The 20,881-nt window shown below is 40.8% G+C and overlaps 2 long non-coding RNA genes across 3 annotated transcripts in view; one reads left to right on the top strand and one right to left on the bottom strand.

Moving 5' to 3' along the window:
* Positions 1–14,403: 14,403 nt before the first annotated feature.
* Positions 14,404–19,411, top strand: LOC130543164 (uncharacterized). Its single transcript, XR_008958297.1, has 2 exons — positions 14,404–14,653; positions 17,282–19,411. It is a non-coding gene; the product is annotated as an uncharacterized LOC130543164 (long non-coding RNA).
* Positions 16,642–20,881, bottom strand: part of LOC130543163 (uncharacterized) — an 82,566-nt gene continuing 78,326 nt past the window's right edge. For both annotated transcript variants that reach the window (XR_008958296.1, XR_008958295.1), the window contains 4 exons: positions 20,551–20,580; positions 19,975–20,068; positions 17,076–17,131; positions 16,642–16,981 (listed from right to left, as the gene is read on the bottom strand). This is a non-coding gene — a long non-coding RNA (uncharacterized LOC130543163). The remainder of the gene's footprint in view (positions 16,982–17,075; positions 17,132–19,974; positions 20,069–20,550; positions 20,581–20,881) is intronic.

The raw sequence follows: 20,881 nt of genomic DNA, 5'->3' as shown, positions 1-20,881 counted from the left end.
CCAGGGACCGCTCTTGGCCCCTGCTGTCCACTGTGTCTGAAGGAACGCTGGCTCTGTGAAGCACGCTTCACAGGGCTCCAGGGCTGAACAGCCCTTCCAAAGGGATGACGTCTCATCTCAGTGCTCTGCGAGGGCTGTCTTCCATGTGAAGTATCAAGAACAAGGCTTGTTAACACCCTCAGCCTCAGCTTTCCTGTGATGTCTTCTGCCCAGACTCATGCTCTCCGCTCGACAAGATGATCCAAACAGGACACTGGTGTCAGGGCTCCAGAAAGACCCCTCTCTTGCTTGTAGAGTGCAGGGTGAAGCCGCTGGGCACGCAGGACATGGTGGCTCTATGGACACTGGCAAGACCAAGAATGTGGACAGAAACTGCAACTGCACTAATGGTATTTTCTTGAAATTTCCAGATCGGCTATTTATATGGTCCCAAATCTCAGGTTCAAGCCCATGTTCCTTTGTCAGACAGGAGGCAGGAAAATCCTTCACTGGAAGAGGAAAGCAAAAAGCAAACTCTTCTTTAGAAATGATAAAGCTGGTGTTCATTAACATTTAAAGAGGCGGTACTTTTTTATATTCCAATAATTCTTTTATTCTTTTGGGTGAATTTAACAGACAGATTTCTCCTTCCAATTGTGTGTCCTATGAAAATAAGATAATTGATTTCAGAGAAATGTTATTTACAAATTAAGTTATTTTCTCATTTGTATTTTAATTTCTTGCTTAGTTCTGGTCAAAAATCTTATGAGCTATGCATTTTAATTTATAATTAAATAACCAAGTAATAATAAGACATTACTAATATGCTAATCATAAAAAATGACTACTGTAAAAAAATGCATAGGGACAATTCATTGTGAAGAAAACAGAGAAATACAGGTTAATTTAAAGTTGAAATTTGGTTCTTAATTTGCCATTATTACACTCTGGACTCAATTCCAGAATTGCCTCGTTGTGTGTTAGGCTCTATGGGAAAACCAATAAATTAATAGACATGAAAGAACCTCGTGAATGTTAAATCATGAAAAAAAAAATTGCATTAGAAGTATTTAATAGGAGCATAAGATAATCTTGCTGCTCTCAAAATAGTTCGAGGACCCCCGGCAGGCGACCATCCGAGTCATCCTCCTTATAACGTGAACATCTTTTCCATAGCACCACTGACAGGGGTCATTAAGTGCTATTTAAACCATCTCGGATGCTCGGAAGATCTCCAGATAGTCCACACTGATGGGCCACGTGGGGTCAGCCCAGTACCTCTTCCAATGGGAACCCATGGAAACATAAACACAGCTTTCATGACCTCTACCCTAACTTCTCAGACACAGAGTCAACCGTTCTAGTTGTATTAAATTAGCAGAATCCTGCAAGTCTGAAATCTAGAAGGCAGGCTGGCAGGCTGGAGATTCAGTTAAGGGTTGATGCTGCAGTCTCGAGGAGAATCTGATCTTCTTCAGGAAACCTGTTTTTGCTCCCAAGGCCTTCGGCTGATTAGATAAGTCTCACCCACATTAGGGAGAGTAATCTGCTTTTGCAGAGTCTATTGATTGGAATGTTAATGACATCTTAAAAATACCCTCATGCAACGTCGAGACTGGTGTTTGACCAAACAACTGGACACCACAGCCTGGCCAAGTTGACACACAAAATGAACCTACACAGTGGTCCTTTCCCTGCTTTGGTCACATTGATACATCAGTTAGCGTTCTTGGGGAGAGGGCAACGACTTGCTTCTCTGGCTTTACGTTTCTCTGAGGAGATGTAGGGTCACACTGGTTGGCCTCATCGATGAATCCAGGAGGCTTCACTGAGTGTTCTAGGCTAAGTCCTCACAGGACCTTCTGCTTTAAAACTGCCTGCCTTTAGAGTCTGACTTTTTCCTTGCATGTGGTGAGCTTAAGGGGCAGGCCCCTTCCAGGCCTATGGTTCTGGAAGCTACACATGGCACTTGGTTTGGGGGTACAGGATTCACATGTCTGTTTAACCACAGCTCACGTTTCCTCTGAAAAAGCTTGACACCTGGATTCCTATCTGACTTCTTGTATCCCTCACTTGATTCAGAAATCAGAGAAGATGAAGATGTGATTATTTAGATATCACCTCTAAATCCTCAACAGCTCCCCCTCTCGGAATGCAGTCTGGTTTGTCTGTGGCCATCCTAACAACAGCACTCAGCACAGAAGACATGAGGTGCCCCTGCTTTGATCCATAGCCTTTGGAGTAGCCCAGTCACTGCTGTCTCTTCAAAGTAATGTCGCCTTTGGCACATCGATCAATCCTCCTTAGCCTCTGTCTCCTCGTTCACAAAATAAAGCTATGATTACCTACTTCATGGAGGTGTTGTCAGGGCTGAGCTAGATGAGCGTATGAATTTAAAACAACCAATGAAAAAGCCCAAGAGATGGTAAGTAGGTGCTCAATAAATACGGGCTCATTTTGAGTCACTTTCGGACAAGCTCTCTTCCCACAACTTGCATTAGTTTAGTGAACTTCTTAGTCCAAAAAGCAGAATTTTATACCTCATTGATTTCAAAGTGAATCATTCTGGTGGATGACCTGTTGCAGTCCTGCCTGGGTTCAGTAGCCCCTGCGTCTTAGCTCGCACCCTTCCTAATTCTTTTAAACCATCACATGCTTGTCTGATTTAGGCCTGCCCTGTCTAAGTTCTTTGGGAACAGTTTTCCACCGGCCATGTTCCAGCCTAACTATAATCTCTAGGTTTATGGTATCCTTAATTATACATGGGAGATCTTGTGAAATTTAGGCTTTATTCATTTACTTGTTTGGTAAGCATGTATTGACCCTATTATCATAGGTTAGGCTCTGGATTGAGTGCTGGAATTGCCATAACGAAAGATCCAATCCCTGTCCTCAGAAGCTTCCAGACTAGGGGCGCCTGGTGGCTCAGTTAGTTAAGTGTCTGCCTTTGTCTCAGGTCATGATCCCAGGGTCCTGGGATCGAGCCCCGCATTGGGCTCTCTGCTTAGCAGGGGTCTGCTTCTCCTTCTCCCTCTGTCTCTGCCTGCAGCTCTGCCTACATGTGAGCTCTCTCTCTCTCTCAAATAAATAAATAAAATCTTTAAAAAAAAAAAAAAAAGCTTCCAGACTAGTGGGCAACACAAACACCAACAGATACAACACAGCACACTAATGCGGCAATGGGAAGCAATGAGGACCAAACGGGCAGAAGAGAGGGCTATTCAGTGCATCCTAGAGATTCATGACAGGCTCCTTAGAGGAAGAGATGCCTCAGTTTAACATATAGGAAGCAGAGAAAGCAGAGAAGCGCGTTAACTTCAGAGGAAATGGTCCGTCCAAAAGCAAGGCATGGGGAAGAGAGAAGATGGCAAATAAGGGGAACATTGAGCTTCTTAGGGCCAGAGCCCAGGGCTCCCATGGGACAATGGATCCCAGGGGCCCATCATGGGGGGTCATGGGTGCAAATACTGTTATATTACCCCGTACGCAAGGAAAGGCAGTTGGAAGATTTTATGCAGGGAAGTTAACATGATCCCAATGGCATTTCGAAAGGTACGGAGGGCCTTGGTGGGAGGAAAGAAGTGTTCCTCCTTAAGAGATTTCCAGTCCCGTTGATGAAGGCAAAAAATCCAGAAGACAGTCCACAGCCAGAGATTTCTTTGTTGGAGTGCTGGATGGTAAAGATTTTGTGATTAGTAAGAGAGGGTACAATGCCCTCCAGTAAAGTAAGTAAACTGAATCAAATACTTAAGAATTGGGTGGGACCTCATAATGCCACCTGGACCGGGTCCCTGCTTTGAGGACGGCACGGTTTCCGGCAGGTATAATGCAGCCACAGCCGCTGAGTCTTGGGAAGGGAAGCGGTGGGTCCGCGTGATACAGTCTGCAGTCGCGGGTAGAACGCCAGGGTGTCATCTCCTGCTAAGCCTGTGACTCTCTCCGCCCACCGCGGGCTGTCGCCATGGAGGCGGCGGCAGGTGAAAACGCGCTGAAATGGACAACAGGTTTCTCATGTCAGATTTCCCAGGAAAGAAAAACTTATATTCAGCTTCTCTGTGCACAGACATGTCAACAATGATCCTCACGCAGATAATTTTTCTTTTAGTCTCCGTTTCGACATAATAGCAATATGAGGTACTCAATCACCTCTCCCCTGAAACAAACAAACAGCATTTTTGAAGAGGTTCATGTTAAGAAGAGACGCATTTGAAGAGATTGCTCATAGTTTCTTACAGATTTCTAAAAAGTGCATCAGGTCTGCTTCTCAAGTGCGACGACTAATTCTAGAATGTCAGGAAATGCAAAAACGCTAGTTTCCAAAGGAACGAGTCTGGAGGCATTTCTGGCCCTCGCATATTGTAGCATTTTACCTTATAAATGGAAGTCAAAAGAGATCAGATTTGGCCAACCGGGGAGCGAAGGAAGCATTCTTGGAAAGGAGGAGTCGAAGATAAGAACTAGTGAAAGACTAAGGCTGGAGAGCTGGACCAAGGTACTCTCTTGTCAAGTAAAAAGATGAGACTATACATAACAATGGGCAAGTGTTTTGTTTCACTGTCTAATAATAATTGCATCTTGTATTTTTGTGCCACTTATCCCGTGACGGTCATTGTTCTCAGAACTTGACACGCATTAACTCGGGATTCTCACAACACCACAGTGAGATGGATACTGTTACTGGCCCCACCCGATAAGTGAGAAAATCGAGGCACAAAGAGATTGAGCAAGTCGTCCACCATCATACAACTAGACATTGAACCCGGGGAATCTGGCTTTTAACCTGAACTAGGAGGAATTGCATCTAGCTGGGATTTTGTTCTGTTGACTTACTAAAAGCCGATTCAAATAGGATCTTGAAAGTCAATTTGTTTTGAGTTGGAAACAAATGCCTTGTCCTTAATCCACACCCTGGGGAATTTTACTTTTAATTTCTTGGGTGTACTTCCTTGTGGCCCATAGTACTTTCACAAGTATAGTTGTAAGATAAAGAATAATTCTGAATCCTGGCTTATAGATTAAACAGCTGCTTAACTCAGGCACATTCAGATCAATTTAAGGCCGACATATCTTCCTTATGACAATTTTACTTCTTTTACATGTAAGAATTTGTTTTTATTCTTGCTGAACTCCAGAACTTAGGAAGAGACGTATTTATTTACTTTGGCCTACATCTAGTACGTGTGGCGTGGTCTATTCTTCTGAGTTTATTGTATCTCTTAATCTTCTACACATGCAACCAAGGACCTCAGTGATGAGGGCATTGGAAAAATCTAAACAAACAATAAATTCTGGCTACGAGATTCCCTATAAATGGAGTGCTTAATAAAATAATGCTTGGAAACGTGATGTGGGATTGATTAGATCTTTATGAAGTCACCAAATTATAAATTTCCAGTGCTTGCCGTAACTGGTAATATTTTTTTCTTATTGCCTGAAATATTTGTCATCAGTATTTTGTATGTGATAAAACAAAATAATTCCTTCTTTTAGGAAGCAAATGTGATTCAGTACTATGGTTCAGATAAACGTAGAAGCCATGATGTTTTCCTCCTAATCCTGAAGCTTCAATTACTGTTCGTGGCTCTTTTCTTTTCCTTGTATCATCCAATTTAGTCATTCGACGTTTGTTAAGTACCTACCATGCTCTAAGGACTGAGAAAAGGATGGTTAGTCAGAAAGACATAGCTACTGTCATCACAGGAAGATGCAGTGACGATAAAGTATAAAGTCTAGGAGCCCAAATGCAATGGAAATGTATGGAGAGAATATAAATATGAGAAGAAACACACCAAAATGTTGGAGTAGTTCTTAAGTGGTGGGAGTTTGGTGGATTCTTTCAAATTAAATCCTGTATTTCAAGGTCTTTTCCAAGTTTTATTTAATGGCCAAAAACATTTTTTTAAAAAGAAAATATATTTTTAGTCCATTCAAATACTGTTTCAAAAATTTTTTGAATATATCAAAAAATTTTTTATTATAAAAACACATTTTCATATTTTTTGTCACAAGGCATCATTTTTCAGGCTGTAACCATAAACCCCATGACCTAATGAAGCCACCGTTGGATAAACACCATTCTGAGTGCAAAAAGGTCTCAGGCGGCCCTCACCTCCACGTTGCCCCCCATGAGATCTCATCCTACCTCCTTCTTCCTCCTCTCAACTTCATGAGCAGCAACCGAAGAATCTAAACAATAGTCACATGAAATTCTAGAGATTCCATAAATGCATCCTCTGATTCCCTCTCCAGAACCTCTGATGTCAACAAAACAAGAGATAGATTACATTCATTTGTATAAGAAAAATCAAAAGCATCAGCAACTATAATGAGATAGCAAACCATGATTATGTCCGAAGACCAAGACAGTTTAGACGGAGGCCAACCTGAAGCAGCATGAGAACTTTGCAGATGCTCGGTTCTTGGTATCTGTCTGATAGAATATATTTTTCCAATTTGAAGGTAGAAATCATAGTCTTTGTTTCTTTGTGGTGCTGAAAGTTAATCAAGAAAAATTTTTCCAGGACACCTGGGTGGCTCAGTCAGTTAAGCGTCTGCATTCGGCACAGGTCATGATCCCAGGGTCCTGGGATCGAGTCCCACATCAGGCTCCTTGCTCAGCGGGGAGCCTGCTTCTCCCTCTGCCTGCTGCTCCCCCTGCCTGTGCTCTCTCTCTCTCTCAAATAAATAAATAAAATCTTTTAAAAAAAGAATATTTTTTCCAGGTGTTAAATACATTTCTTAGTAATAAAATAATAACACGTGCTTGTTAGAGAGGAACTTATAAAGTCCAGAAAAAGTTTAGAGAAGGAAACAGAATCCCACATAATCCAGCTGAGAAATGCCCACTTTTACTGTTAAGTCCGTGTATGGTTTTACGGTATATCTTGCTTTCTTCACTTAACATTATGTTGGGAGCAGGCCATTCCTTTTTTTAACAAAATTTTTTCATGACTACAATACTCTATCGAGTGGGTATATTACTTAACTATGTTTCTTATTCCTTTATACTTAGATTCCTTCTATTATTTTACTATTATGTTATAATGAATGTTTTGCATTAAGAACAACTTATACAAACATGTAAAGGACTCAATAATTATAAATCAAGATCAAAGAAGAAGTTTGAAGACACTTGATCCATGTTTTTACAGGGTATGAATGACAAATTAGCCTTGGTTTCCCACCTTTTTCGTGTTTAATTTAATAACACGTAGGTTTGTAAGCGCTTCAACCTATTTGTTTTAATATCCTGCTTTATTTCACAAATTCCTTAAGGAAACTTGAAGTTTTTGCCTCTTTAATAGAATATGTATTAGTTATATTTGCTGCGTAACAAATTACCCCCCAAACTTAGCTTAGACAGACATGTATAGTCTCACCCAGTTTGTGTGGGTCAGGGGTGGTGTTGCTGGGCAATTCTGGGTCAAGGTGTCTCATGAGGTTCTAGCCAGACTATCAACTAGCAGCCATCTCAGATTCACTTCTAAGCCCACTAACACAGCGGTCAGTAGGTCACAGTTCCTGACTGGCTGGTGGGTGGAGGCCTCTGTTTCTCACCTTGCGGGCCTCTCCATAGTGGTACTCACAACACGACAGCTGCTTCCCCCAAAGGGAGAGATCCAAAAGGGACAGAAAGATAGAGGATGCCCCAAACAGAGCTACAGTCTTGTGTAACTTAATCCTATCATCACTTTTACTCTATTACTCTATTTACTCTATTTATTCTATTACTGTTACCTGGTAAATTGGAAATCTTACAACTGAGCAACTCCACCCCTGGATTTAACTTTCCAGAACCTCTCAGTCTTTCTTGTGTACACCAGGGCTCGTGGATAAGAATGCTCTGGGCAGCAGTGCTTGTAATAGCAATCAATCAATAACAACCCAGATGCCCATAATAGAAAAAAAAAGTAAAATAAATCGTGGGGTATTGATATAATAAAATGCTATACAGCAGTGAAACCGAATGAACTAGAGCTGTCCACATCAATCCAGTTGCATCTGTTGAATGCAAAAAGCAAGACACAGAATATATTATACTACAATCCATTAATATAAAATTCCTGAAAGATAAAAACAAGGAACACATTGTTAAGAGGTACATTTATAAGAACTGAAATGTGGAAGTAAAGCAAGTATTTGATGATCCAAAGGTTGGGAGAGTAGTAACCTGCCGAGGGGAGGGACAGGAATGTGCTTAGAAAGGATTGCAGGGAACTATCAGACAGGGGAAGTTTTATTTTTTAGTCTGGGGTGGTGAGACTGTAGGTATTCACCCTATTTTTTTTTCCATCTACAGAAATGTTTTTACAGTCTTCCATAGGTATGGTATATTTCACAATAAAGTAAATACTTAAATCACATCGTATAGTAACAGTATTTCAATAATACCTTGAACAAGGAAGTACTAGTTAGCTCAACCTAAGCATATCCCATGGGCATGGCACTGTGATAAGCACGTCCAGTGATTTCGTTTTCATTTAATGCTCATACCAGGTAGAAGGTTAACTCCCCCTCCCTCTTCATTTGCCAAAGGAGAAAACATAAACTTAGAGAAATGAAAACATTTGCCCAAGATTACACAACCAGCATGTCATGGAGCTGGGACTCCAACCCAGGCAGGACAATTCTGGAGCCAACTGCCCTAATTGCTAAATTAAAACTAGGCTTTGATCCTAGATTTAGCTCCGTGTGTAAAATGATGAAACGTACTGCTAAGTTGGCTTACGTGTTGGAACAACATCTGAATGGATAACTTGTCTTTGCACAGGTGAATGGGCCAACTCTCACAACCTCTCAAGGCTCTCCCATCTCTCCCCACTTTTCCCGATGATGAAATACCCCTCACCTTCCTAAGGATTCCAGATGCCTCTCTTGTAAGCACCAACCGAATAATAGGGCACATTTATTGAGTATCTACCGTAAGTCACCTACTAGATACCCATCCAAGTTCATAGATACATTAAGTCGTTGGGCCCTCACAACCACCTTATATGATAGACGTTACCATGATACCCATTTTACAGATGACAAAACAGGCCCCGAGAAAATGAGAAAATCATCCCCAACAGTTACATAGCTTATAAATGACAGCACCAGGATTTAAACCCCAGCATTGTGGCTCCAGAGCCCATGATCATAATCGCTAATATGCTGCCTTCCATGAAATACTATGCTTAGAGTAAGCGAAAAAACTGGCTCCTTTTCTAAGGAAACATTGTATCAAATAGAGAGACCTCAATGATGTTGTAAAGAATTTCCATTATCAGATTTTCTTAAGGTGTCAGAAAATTATAACGTGTAATAGTGTATCAGGAAAAGAAACCATGACGGTTTCACCTCAGAGACAGTAAGAACAATATAATTGCGCTTGAGTTTTTAATTTAATTTTGTTACGAGTTTACTGTCTTTATCATCTTAAGCTAACAAGAGTTAATTCAACTAGTTAGCATTACAGGCATTTCATTCTCATTTACTTTAAGTCATTTTTTAGGATTGAAGAATGGTATTTTATATATTAATCTAAATTTACTCTCCATGTGAAGCTCCAGAACAGAAATCGAGTGGAAAAAGACATTGTCTCTGTGCACAGGGGGCCACAACCTCGCGGTAGACGATAATTACAGCGGATGTAATCACCGTTCAACGGTTTGGGGTCTCAAACAGGGGACCGTAATCTAGAAGGGACCAGATCGATTTTTGCTGCCCTAAAAAATAGGTGACTTTTGAACAGAGCCATGCACGATAAGTACACGTCACTAGGTGCAATTGGAGAGGAAGGGCACTCCTAGTAGAGGACGCAGCACGGTCAAAAGTCTGGAGACATAAAAGAGTATCACACGTATGCTTTTTTGCTGCCACAGTGCAAACTGCTTAGGGGGACATGGTGGAAAATGACCCTGGAAAGGCCAGTTGGCAGGAGATCATGAGGGCCTTTGCCCGACTCAGTGGTTAGACTCGAGGGAAACAGGGAATCTTCAAGATTTTTAAGCAGAAGAGTATTGTGCTTATGATTTTATAATGATAACTCTGGTGAAGTGAGGGTGCTGGATTACAGAAGGGAGAGCCTGGCTACAGAGAAAACAGCCTGAAAGCTATTTTAGCAGTTCAGTCAAGCAAAACCAAGAGTCTCACTTGGGCTACCTTATAAAATAAGTGGTATCTCCGGCCCCATTTTACAGATGAGAACATTGAGGCACAGAGGAGTAAAGTGACTTATCCAGTGCGGCCCAGCTGGCGAACTGGAGCCAGGATGCACACCCAGAGAGTGGGAGTGGAATGCCCCTGCACTTGTCTCTGCTTTGCCTGCCTGGGTGGCCATCAGGGTTAAGATGAGACGGGAGAGAGTGGGGGCAGGCAGAAAGCCCTCAGCTTGGACGGTTGAGTGGGGTGGAAGGTGCTCCCAGTAAACGAGGGATGGATCTCGGAGAGGAAACAGGTCAGGTAAGGGATCAACGAGTCTAGTTTCAGACGTGTGGCCCAGAAGGACCCTGAAAGGCAGGCCAAGATGCCAGGAGCTCTGAAAGCAAAACACCAGGACTGGGCAGGAGGAGAGGTGAGGGCTGGAGAAAATCAACCAGGACACGGAATATCGCCGCTAAAGAGACACCATTCCACCCCAGACCCTCATCCTGAAGACGCAGCACCTAAGGCCCTGAGAGGCGCCTCAGAAGAAACAGCTCGCAGGCAGCCTTACGTTCAAACTCTGGTCTCCGATGTATGTTCTGGGATAAGTTTCTTCACTCTTCACACCAGAGCTTTTCATTTATAAACAGAGACTGCCAATACTTCATTTGCCACATTGTCGTAGGACTAAAATTAATATATATCTAAAGCACCTAGCACGTTGCTTTCCAAAAGTAAGTGCTCCATAAATGGTGATATTATGTTGTCATCATTATTATTTCAAGGATTTGTTGAAGATGAGGCTCGAGTGCAGAAAACGCTCTGGGCTGCCAGCCCAGTCACTCTCTGGACAATTTTTCCCACAAAATTCTCTTACCTACACGGAATGTTTGCCACCCGAGAAAAGCAGCTCTTTTGAGGAACCTGAATTAGCCTTTCTTCTTTTTTTTTTTTTTAAATCAGTTCTCTATGAGCTAAAAGAAAAACCTGGAGAAATCAGATAAAGAGAACATGTATGTATATGTGATAAAATATACAATAGTGATGAAAACAAGTCAAGTGCCACCTTTTCCCAGTCTTAAGTGACGAAGCAAATCTGTGGCCCGGCTCCTTGCGTGCAAAGGAGAATCAGGGCAGACGAGTGATAGAAAGTGAGTCGTCAGTCAAGGTCACCTTGCTCAGGATTTTCTATTGTGACAATGTCCGTGTTCACAAGGGCCATGTCTCCCATGGAGGATGGTCTTTCAGGAATCACAGACAATAGTGAGATCTAAAACCCCAACAGCAAAGATTTGGGCTTGGGAAGAAAGTCAAAGCCTTGAAGATGGAAGGATACGCATTCATCACTTTGTCATTTCCAACTTCTTCCGACATGTTTTTCTTTGGGATTCAATGTGGTGACTAACAACATGGTTATTTAAGTCAAAGAGCTTGGGTTTGAAAAATTACAGTAAAGAACAGTTTCTGGTAAAGTGACTCCAATTCACATCACACACACACACCACCCAAAGTTCAAAACACAAACAAATACACTTAAGGGGCAAAAAGGACATTGGAAATAAATGGAATATATTGTTTAATGTGATCACCTCTAAGATAATACGTTTGGTAAGGATATGAAAATAAGCAATGTGGACAGTCAAAAAAAAAAAAAAGGAGAAGAAGCAGCAGTGCCAACCTCATCCATTAGAAATAAGGAGAGATGTTTTGAGACAAAAAATCTTTTTTCCTTCCCCGCTAAAGAGTCTTGGCCTCTTTAGTTCTCTTCTCTGAACATGGCTGTGGAGAATCAGATTCTGCGGGATGTCGCGCCTTCCAAGCCCCCACCCTCACCCACGCTTATCTGCATATATAAGCCTGCCCTTTGCTCAGATTTATGGGTCCGGCCGGGGCTGTGTGTATTTACAGTGTTCTGACCTGAGGACCCCGGGCTGAAGGAGAAGAGGAGGAAACCGGGCCCATTCCATAAACAGAGACAGATAGGAGGGGGAGGTAAAAGGCTTTGCTAGCACTTAACATTTTTAACTATTTGGCCAAGCTTAAGAATTAGCGATTAGATTAGAGTGAAAGAAAAACGAGAGATACGGGTGCAGACTTAGGGGGAGTCAACTGTGTATTTTTGCTTTAGTCTAGTTACTTGGAGGTTCTAGGTTGGGGGTAGGAGTGGGGTTGGATTTAACGTGGAAGGTCCGAAAGAAAATGAGTAGGTCAGACACAGAGGGAGCTGTAAAACGCTTTGGGAAGGCAGAGAGTCTACAAAGATGAGGATATAAACAACATGTAATAAGTCGGACAATTTCTCCCACCTCGAGTTGCGCTCCTTGTGTGAAGCAAGACGACGTGCATTTTTTAAACTGTAATTGGTTATAGAAGAAAAATCTCCCGCTCCATGCTTAAATGAGAACACGTTGACATAGATTACCAAACCCCAATCAATTTTGAGTTGAAATATTTTTCTCAGGCCCTGCTGGCCAACTTGAAAGCAGTTCCATTTTCCAACAGGGCTGCCTCGTAAATGGGCCATCCCTACGCAGAGCCGCCGGCACCCGCACCGGGTCCCGAGGGAAGGACAGAGCCACTGAATCTCCAGCCGTGCTTGGCACCCAAGAACTGAGCCCTCCTTCCCCAGGAGGGTTCTGTGCGCACAGGCAAACTGTGGAAGCACAACTTCTGTTTGAGCTACTCTCAAAGAAATTACTTGCTGGAAAAACTCGAGTCTGGGTGGAAAAACTGACCTACCGACTAAAGGAGAAATAACGTGGCATCATAAGTATAATATTCACCGGAGGCCCCAGGAGCAAAGCGACTGGGACAACATAGTAAGGGATTCATCCACAGATCAGTTTACATTGCAATAGAGCAAAGGGCTATCCCACTCATGAGTTAAGCTGGGATTGGAGAATTTGTGAAACCTCATCACATTGTGTCTTTTTTGCTCCTTTTAATACAAAGCAATCATATTCCCGGGATGTTACCTATGAAAGCATCTGCAGGACTGATGAGGAGACTGTTTGTTTGGAATTTTGTGTTTTCACCAAGATGTGTTCTGGGTAAGGAAGAGGGTTATTATTACAGCCCATTCTGCATGGGTTTTGTGACTTTGATTGCATTATCACTAATAACTGCCTGAGAAAATGCATGTGTGCTTAGCACTGTGTGTGGCATTTCATAAATGTTAACTTGTTAATTTGTGTGAGACTAACGTATGATATGATTATTCAATTCATAAGTCAGCTATCAAAAGTAAAGTTAATTCTACAACTGAACTTTGAAAAAACTTATAATACAAAATGCATTTCAATGCATTTTCCTTTCCATTTATGTTTGGCATTTTATGCTGAAAATTACCCATAAAAGTCAAAGCTTTGGAGCCAAAGAAGGCATTGGATTATTACCTGGGTGCAAGCTGACTGTGTAACAGTGAAAAATTGGGAAAAAAAAAAAAAAAAAAAAAAGAAAAAAGATGAACGGGAAGGGCTACCCTAACAAGGTTGCATTTCTGAAATCTACAACAGTCTAGGAAACTAATTTTTTTATGGTTATCACGTTTGAACTTTTCTCTCCTCTAAAACAACGAAACTTCTGCTTTGTAAATAACACACGCTCAAAGCAGATGCAACCGCATGAGGAGTGTTTAGGAGGAATTTTGGGACAATTACCTCACAGCTAAAATGCTCTCCTTGTCATTTCTGTTGAGGTCCACTTGCCGGTGAAATCATGTTTTTCTCTAATACGGTGGGGATCACAGCAACAGTGGGTTCAGATGTAACCGTTTAGGTGCAGAGGCCTAGCTCAGTATGCCAGGGAAAGAAAAAAAAAAAAAAACACGCACCACAAAGAACATTGAGATGAATGGCTCTATTTTATGAGCCATAAAAGTTTTATTCATCTTGACACTGAAACAGGTTTAGGCAGTGAGTTGACACGCCTTAAATAAATAAGTGGAATTAATTCCCCAGCCCTTGAAACAATAGCAGCATGCACGTCGCACGGAGAAATGCCCCATTGTTTCCCGTGGCTGCCCGATATTGATATTATTTGTGTTTTTCTGTGCCGCTGCCTCAGGGGCCTGGTTGATCCACTTCAGATTCATCCCCTGTTTTATTAGAGGTTGAAAAAGGTTCAAGACCTGTTTGTACCACAGCTCCCACCGACAGCTAAGGAACCAGTTTGGCGTCTGGTTTGTCTGTTGTTTTACTGCTGACCTTCAAATCAACTTTAACCCCTGACCTCTGGAGGCATCTATCATGACAAGAGGCTGTTTAACACAAATGGTGCCCATTTATAGGGGAAGAGACTCGGAAGATTTCCTTTTTATGAAGAATTTAGTTTTTCACCCCTCTTTTCTCAGTCACCACAGGTGAAATCCCTCTTAGCAGCTGGCTTATGAAATAATGTGAAGGGAGGCCTTAATGAGCAGAAAGCACCCTCAGCTGGAGATAAATATATGCAAATGAGATGCACAAACAAAGGAGCCTGGACAGAGAAATATCTGCAATTCCAGCAAAATGCTGCCTGCAGCTCGAAGATGAACAGCTTTGATAAAATGGTAACAAAAAGCACCTTTTTATCCTCCAGCGTGTTTTACATTGCAATAGACCATTGTCATTGCGACCCAGTGGAGCATACAGAGGTTTTCTGCACTGTTTCAGAAAACTGTTTAAACATTTGTTTTAAGGCATTCATGAAATATAATCAATGGACTGCTTCTGTGTCGTTGTTGTGATTTTTTTTTTTTTCCTGAGTGTGTTTTAGATGTTGCTGTAGTTATTTTACCTGTTGGTCTTTTCGGGGTTTAATGTTGCCGTCTCGCTGTGCTATTTCACTTTCTGGTGACTTGTTTCTTCCACTGGCTAGAATGATTTTTTTTTTTTTTTTATTTCAGCGGAAAGAGATTTCGAGTTAATAACTAGTAAGAATCGGCTTTGAGGAAGGGTTTGAACCATCACAGAGCAGCACCCAAACAACTAGTTTTAATGATGGCAATCAAGTGTGTAGAGCTAATTCAGAGACAGGCATGTAACATGCTGATTTTAATAAGCTTTAAAAAGGCAATCTCTAACTTTTAAAAGTCTCTTTTTAATTTGATCGCCCTTGGTTCATATGATGCCAAACAAACAAAACCATTAAAATATGTTTTCAATATGTATCTGCGGTGTTATTTGATAGTGTTTTAAATTAGCATTGTGTTGGTAAAATATTGATTTGATGAGCTTTGAAAATGGAAGAGCTAAAATCATCAACCTATTTGGGAAAAAAAGGAACATTTCTCTCTAGAAAGGAATTACGCCCCAGCCCCAAGATCTTGCCAGACAGAGGCTGGACCCATGACACGGAAACTGCTGCATTTGAGCACACGTCTGATGTTTGGGTTAATAATCAAAGCAGTTGAGGTGAGAGAAGAAACACTATACATGTCCCACGTGTCAACATACTATTGCTTTAGAAGCTCAGCAAGATTCGGGTCTTTCATTTATAATACAATCCTAGCATTCCGCAGCAGAGATGTACGAGGACCTTTACATTGCCTTTGCCTAAATTATTTCATCTTGGTTGCTTGGAGTGGAGACATTTCTTCTGAGTACTGTGTAGCTTTCACATTTTATGTGCATTTCATCAGGCAAATGTCAAATTTGCTAATAACAAGAAAATCTCCTCATTTTTAATCATGCCACTCCTGTTGCATGGGGGTGGGGGTGGCGAGGGGGGCTGGCGGAGGGAGCATAAATGCATGGAGGAGTCTGACCAAAGAGAAGAAGGAGAAAATGCTTGTTTGGCTTTTAAAATGACACATGCTCCGTTATCTCAATGTCTGTATCAGTGCATCGTTAAATTCAGGATTTCAGGAGTTAATAGAAACTTGGTTATATTAGGGATGCTTTTTCAAGCCCAGGTTTGAAGCAGCATAATTACGTTCAACTGCTGTTGTTTGGAAAGGGCGAACAGCATCTTAGGCACAGAACAATGAAATTACAGCTGAGATTTAGGTTCGCAAAAGCCGTCTTCTGCAGGCTTTTATGATTCATTATTTCCCATTAAATACAGTATTAGAAGTGTACACTAGATAGCTCACGGTTGCTGCTCTCGGAGCACATTATCTATATTACACAGGTCTGGGGAGCAGAATTAGAAAACTTTGGGGGAATGAGCAATATGTGTTTGCTGATAGAAGTACCATATGGCTCATCTTCTTCAATTGCTTTCATTGCGACTCTGATGCTGGAGAAATTAAAGTTTTATTTGATGTGGCACAGCTTAATGAACTGTCTTCTGTTAGGAAAATTGAATATGTTTCCTGTTATTTGAGCACAGAGCCTCCATGGTTTGGCTGATGAGGGATGTATTATGTATTGTTTATTTAGCATTTTGAAAACAAAAGCAAGATATTGAAGGTAAAATTGATTACTGCTGGATTGCATTATACAATCAAGTTTTCTCCTTTTAAATTTCCCTTTACAATCCTTTTGTAATGTTTTAATATGAGATCGTTCCACGTTTTCGTTTTTCAAAAATACACAGAGCTTGGTTTTTGTCGAGATACCTTTATTTGTAAACAAGCCACAGGAAACTCTAAACTCAGTATTGTTATATTTGTAAAGTTCGAAGAAGAATGTTTGGGAATAATGAACATAATTCAGTTTGTGTGAATCTAATTGCAAAACTTCCAGTTTGCCCCCAGTCGGTTTAGAGAATCCAACATTTGCTAGCCGAAAGAGGGATGTCATCTTCTTTTGTTTGAAATAGACCACTTCAGAACATGCTGGGGAGGGGCCATAGGAAAAGGAAGAGTTTTGGGATATTTGGAAATACAAACTTCAAAATACCAAATTTAAGATTTTTGAGTTAGTTGTCGGTAAATGAAAAAGTCGGATTCAACCTGTGAATTAAAAAAAAAAAAGTGTATTTAGATTTAGATTTTTTTAACTAAATAAATATGACTAAAGAAAACACATAATCAAAAATATACTTACAGGATGAGAAAATTGGGATGTCAATCCGTGTGAATGTTCTCTACTCCCTGGAGAATCTGCAAAGAGATACATTTAGCATTTTGTTTAATTTCCCCATTTTTGTTTTGGATCTGATCATGTTTTAGAAATACAAAATCTGAATAAACTCTAAAAAGACTGAATGTAAAATCATCTAATCACTGTGCTTCTTTCTTTCATTTTTTCAGTGAGAAATAATCCTCACATGTGCTGATGACTCAGGCACATGAATCTGCAACAAGCAAGTAGGATAAAAAACAGTTAAAATGAATCAACATTTATCTGGAAGATACAGTCCTGACCGTAAAAAAAAAAAAAAGTCATTTATCTTCAGTGTCCTGTGATGTTTTGAGGATTCTGGCAAATATGGCAGTTAAACAAACTTCTCTCACAATCTAAATACTGTCTGTTCAAGAGAGGCTTCCAATGTTTATAGCTCATAAGTAAAGAAAAAAAAAGAAAGAAAGAAAGAAAGAAACCCTGGTATTTTACCAAGACCAGTGCTCTTGAAAATGTCTCCGAACAAAGTGTGTAAGCAAAACTTTGGCCACAGATATTCCCAATTCCTCATTCTTCCTCTGATTTTTTTTTTTCAATGAGATATTTTTGTATCCTATCACTGCGTTCCTTTTCTTGAAATTAACAAATTAATTTCAAAAAATTAACGCCTGACTAGTGACCTGGTCATACACACTTCCTTTAGAAAGAGTTGAGAAGAAAACATCACATTTTTATGAACCCCATCTCCTGCCAGGGGCCTCGGAGGAGGAGCACCATTATGCATTGTTATCAGCGTGGTGTAATTTGACTGTTGACAAAGTATCCGTGGCAGTGAGAATGAGCGCAGTTAGAAGTGTGGCGGATTGTAATCAAGAAGATGCTTAGCTGTGCAACACTGCATCTTGAGCAGATTTGAATCAACATTGCCTTAAGGGGACACACACACATACCAAAAGAAAAAAAAAATCCATTAATTTTTAGAGGAAAATTAGAGTGGCACTTGATGAAGTAAAATTTGACATGCGTTAATTGCTCTGCAGCTCTCCTAATTAGAGATTTTCAAATTCTTACACCGCTGTCACCATGATGGCACATTGTCTTGCTGGACAAATACTGAAAATGCAAATTCGTTTGATCAGGAAGTTTTATGGAGGAAGATTGGACTGTATGTTCTAGTCAGTCCACTTCCAAAAGGTGGACAGCTGGAGAGCAGAGAAGGATTTTCAGCATTACCTTCACCACAGATAAAAATAGGCTTACTAAAATAGTTTCATTACAAGACTTAATGTCAAGGAAGCAGGTGCTGATGCGATTTTCTTAAACAGACGGAAATGTTCCTCTGATACTCATGCCTCTGTTTCACATGAAATATTTCAGGTGGGGGGGGAAAGCCAGTGAAATGCTACATTATATACACATTCTCGTGTTTCTACTTATATTCTTCGGAAATCGGAGAGAGGAGATTCTGAAAGGCCATGTCACATTTTTCCCAGGTCTGAAGTCTAAGGCAGCAGCGTTCCTGGCTCCCCGTCTTATCTTAAAGTAATTATGCTGCTCTTTGGCCCTCAGGATGGCACCAAATATGACACCATAATAATTTTGGTTTCCCTTTTTCAACCCCTCTGTCTAGCCCTTGAACCTCTCTTAATTCATTAACATATTGAATTTTTTTCAATTTTCCATTTTCTTGCAATAACAATATTAATGCCGGGGTGAAAGCTTGATTGGAGCTAAATTACTTGTTACCTGCTGGCATTTATTTATATGGCATTGAATTATAAAGCTTTGCTATTGTCATGCCTTGGGCGAATTGTTTATGACACCAGTAATAGGAGTAATTGTTATTGTTGAAATTACCTGTCAGCTACCCATAGCAGTGGCCCTTGTCCCACTGACAAATAGTGACAAGGGAGAGGTATCCTCCATGCGTCCCCCTGATGGCTTCTCCTCTGATAATAAGAAGTGCAGGGCCTCTGATAATTTGCCTGTCACTGTTGAGTGCAGCTCAGAGAGAGTTAGCCAAATTGTTGTCATTCACTTTGACAAAGACAGCAAGAAGCTTCTGTGCAAGAGGAGGATTATCAAAATAAATGAAATCGCTTACACCCCCTTTGTTTGTTTGGCTCAAGAATCGCCTGGCTTTGTACGAGGTTGTGAAATCGGGGTCCAGTCCTCGGCATACCTCTGTTCATTCTAAGAGGAGGATCCCAGGGAGGAAAAGGCACTTTAGGAGACTTGTGATTTTGCAATTTGCCTTAGCTATTTAAAAATGATCTTTGGATATAAAGAGAAAGTCAATAAAATTGTAACGAGAAGTCTGAACGTGTGGTTGAGTGTGTTAGTCTAAAGCACATGTAAAATTCACACCTTTTCTCTCCTGTCTTCCTTTTAGCCCTCTTTTTTTTTTTTTTTTGATCCACGCAGGCATTCAAATGCACTAAGTGTTCAAAACTGCACAAATTTCCCAGTCGCAACCAAGTTTTCTTTAAAACTGTAGAAATCTGCATCTTTGACTCTTAAAGTCTGTCAAGATTTTAGAGTCAAATTTAGGATTATCATTTCAAATGGCTGTTTCCTTTCCATAAATTATCTCGTATTTATGTAATATCTTCATGTGTAAAGAGATAAATGAAACGCAGTTCCAGGTATGAAGCATCAATTATCACAGGCTAACAGAGGAAGCAAAATGACTCTGTTATTGCCAGAGCTTCAATATAAATATTTGCATTTTAAAACCCCTTGGTTGCAGCCTGTGAACCTGTCATAGACAGAGAAGGGGACAGGAGAGTGCGGGGTGGTGTCTGGGACTGTCCACCTCTGAAAGAAAACGACTTTAAAGTAATCAAACCTTTGCTCTTATAAAAGCCAAAATCATTCTCACCATTCCACAGAAGGCATCATTTCACGCTAGGAAAATTCTTATTTTTAAGGGGCCTGTGAGGTTATTCCTCATAGATCTTCTTGACAAATACTTGCTGTTATAAGACGTGGAAAAGAAAAGAAAAGAAATAACTAGGATAAATGTAAAATATTGGCTCCTTATAGGATAGTAATCATCGGTTTATTGGTCTCTCTACCAGGCAAGTAATGACCAAGCCCAGCGTTAAGTGCCGGCAACATTGCCTTGGGCCCTTCCCTCCTAACACCGGCCATCATCTGATTAGAGAACCTCAAAGAAGTCACTATTGCATAATTTTCTGGGTCTTAACAGCCCAGGTTGGCTGGCAGGAAAACTACCTAGGAGGGTTGATAAAGCAACAGTGAAACATGATTTTATTTACTCCACTTACACCTTGCTCTCTGAAAAAGTCTCTGACTATCTCAGATGCTGGTGGCTACAGAAGAAACCTAAAATTGGTTCAAATAGGAATTGTGGGAAAGGTAGGAGAGTGGGGGTGGGGGAGGGGGAGGACGGGGGCGGGGGCGGGGGGCGGTGAGACAGGAAAAGTAAAATTACCTATCCCTTAAAGATTTCCATGAGCTGCACCTAGAAGTAATGAACAACATCGTTACGGCATCTAGACCTGTTCTTAGGTGTTCTGTATTTAAAGCAGGTAAATAAGTTTTTAGCAGTGCTAAAATCACATATGCAATAACATGGTGATGGGAATAAAATGAGTTTTTAATTCTTAATAATAATGCAGTCGTCTAAAGGCAACCGGTTAACCATGCTGAAGGTCCCTGATTAACAAGTGGAAGGCAGTGACATAATTAAGAGGTTATCGGTAGTAATAAAAATGCTCAAACCTGTCTTGGAATGTGATCCCTTTAACAGATAATTTTTAAGA

The sequence above is a fragment of the Ursus arctos genome, unplaced genomic scaffold (genome assembly GCF_023065955.2).
Source record: "Ursus arctos isolate Adak ecotype North America unplaced genomic scaffold, UrsArc2.0 scaffold_8, whole genome shotgun sequence".
Classification (NCBI taxonomy): domain Eukaryota; kingdom Metazoa; phylum Chordata; class Mammalia; order Carnivora; family Ursidae; genus Ursus; species Ursus arctos.
Note: the sequence above shows the minus strand (reverse complement) of the source record. Positions and strands in the feature narration are given on the sequence as shown.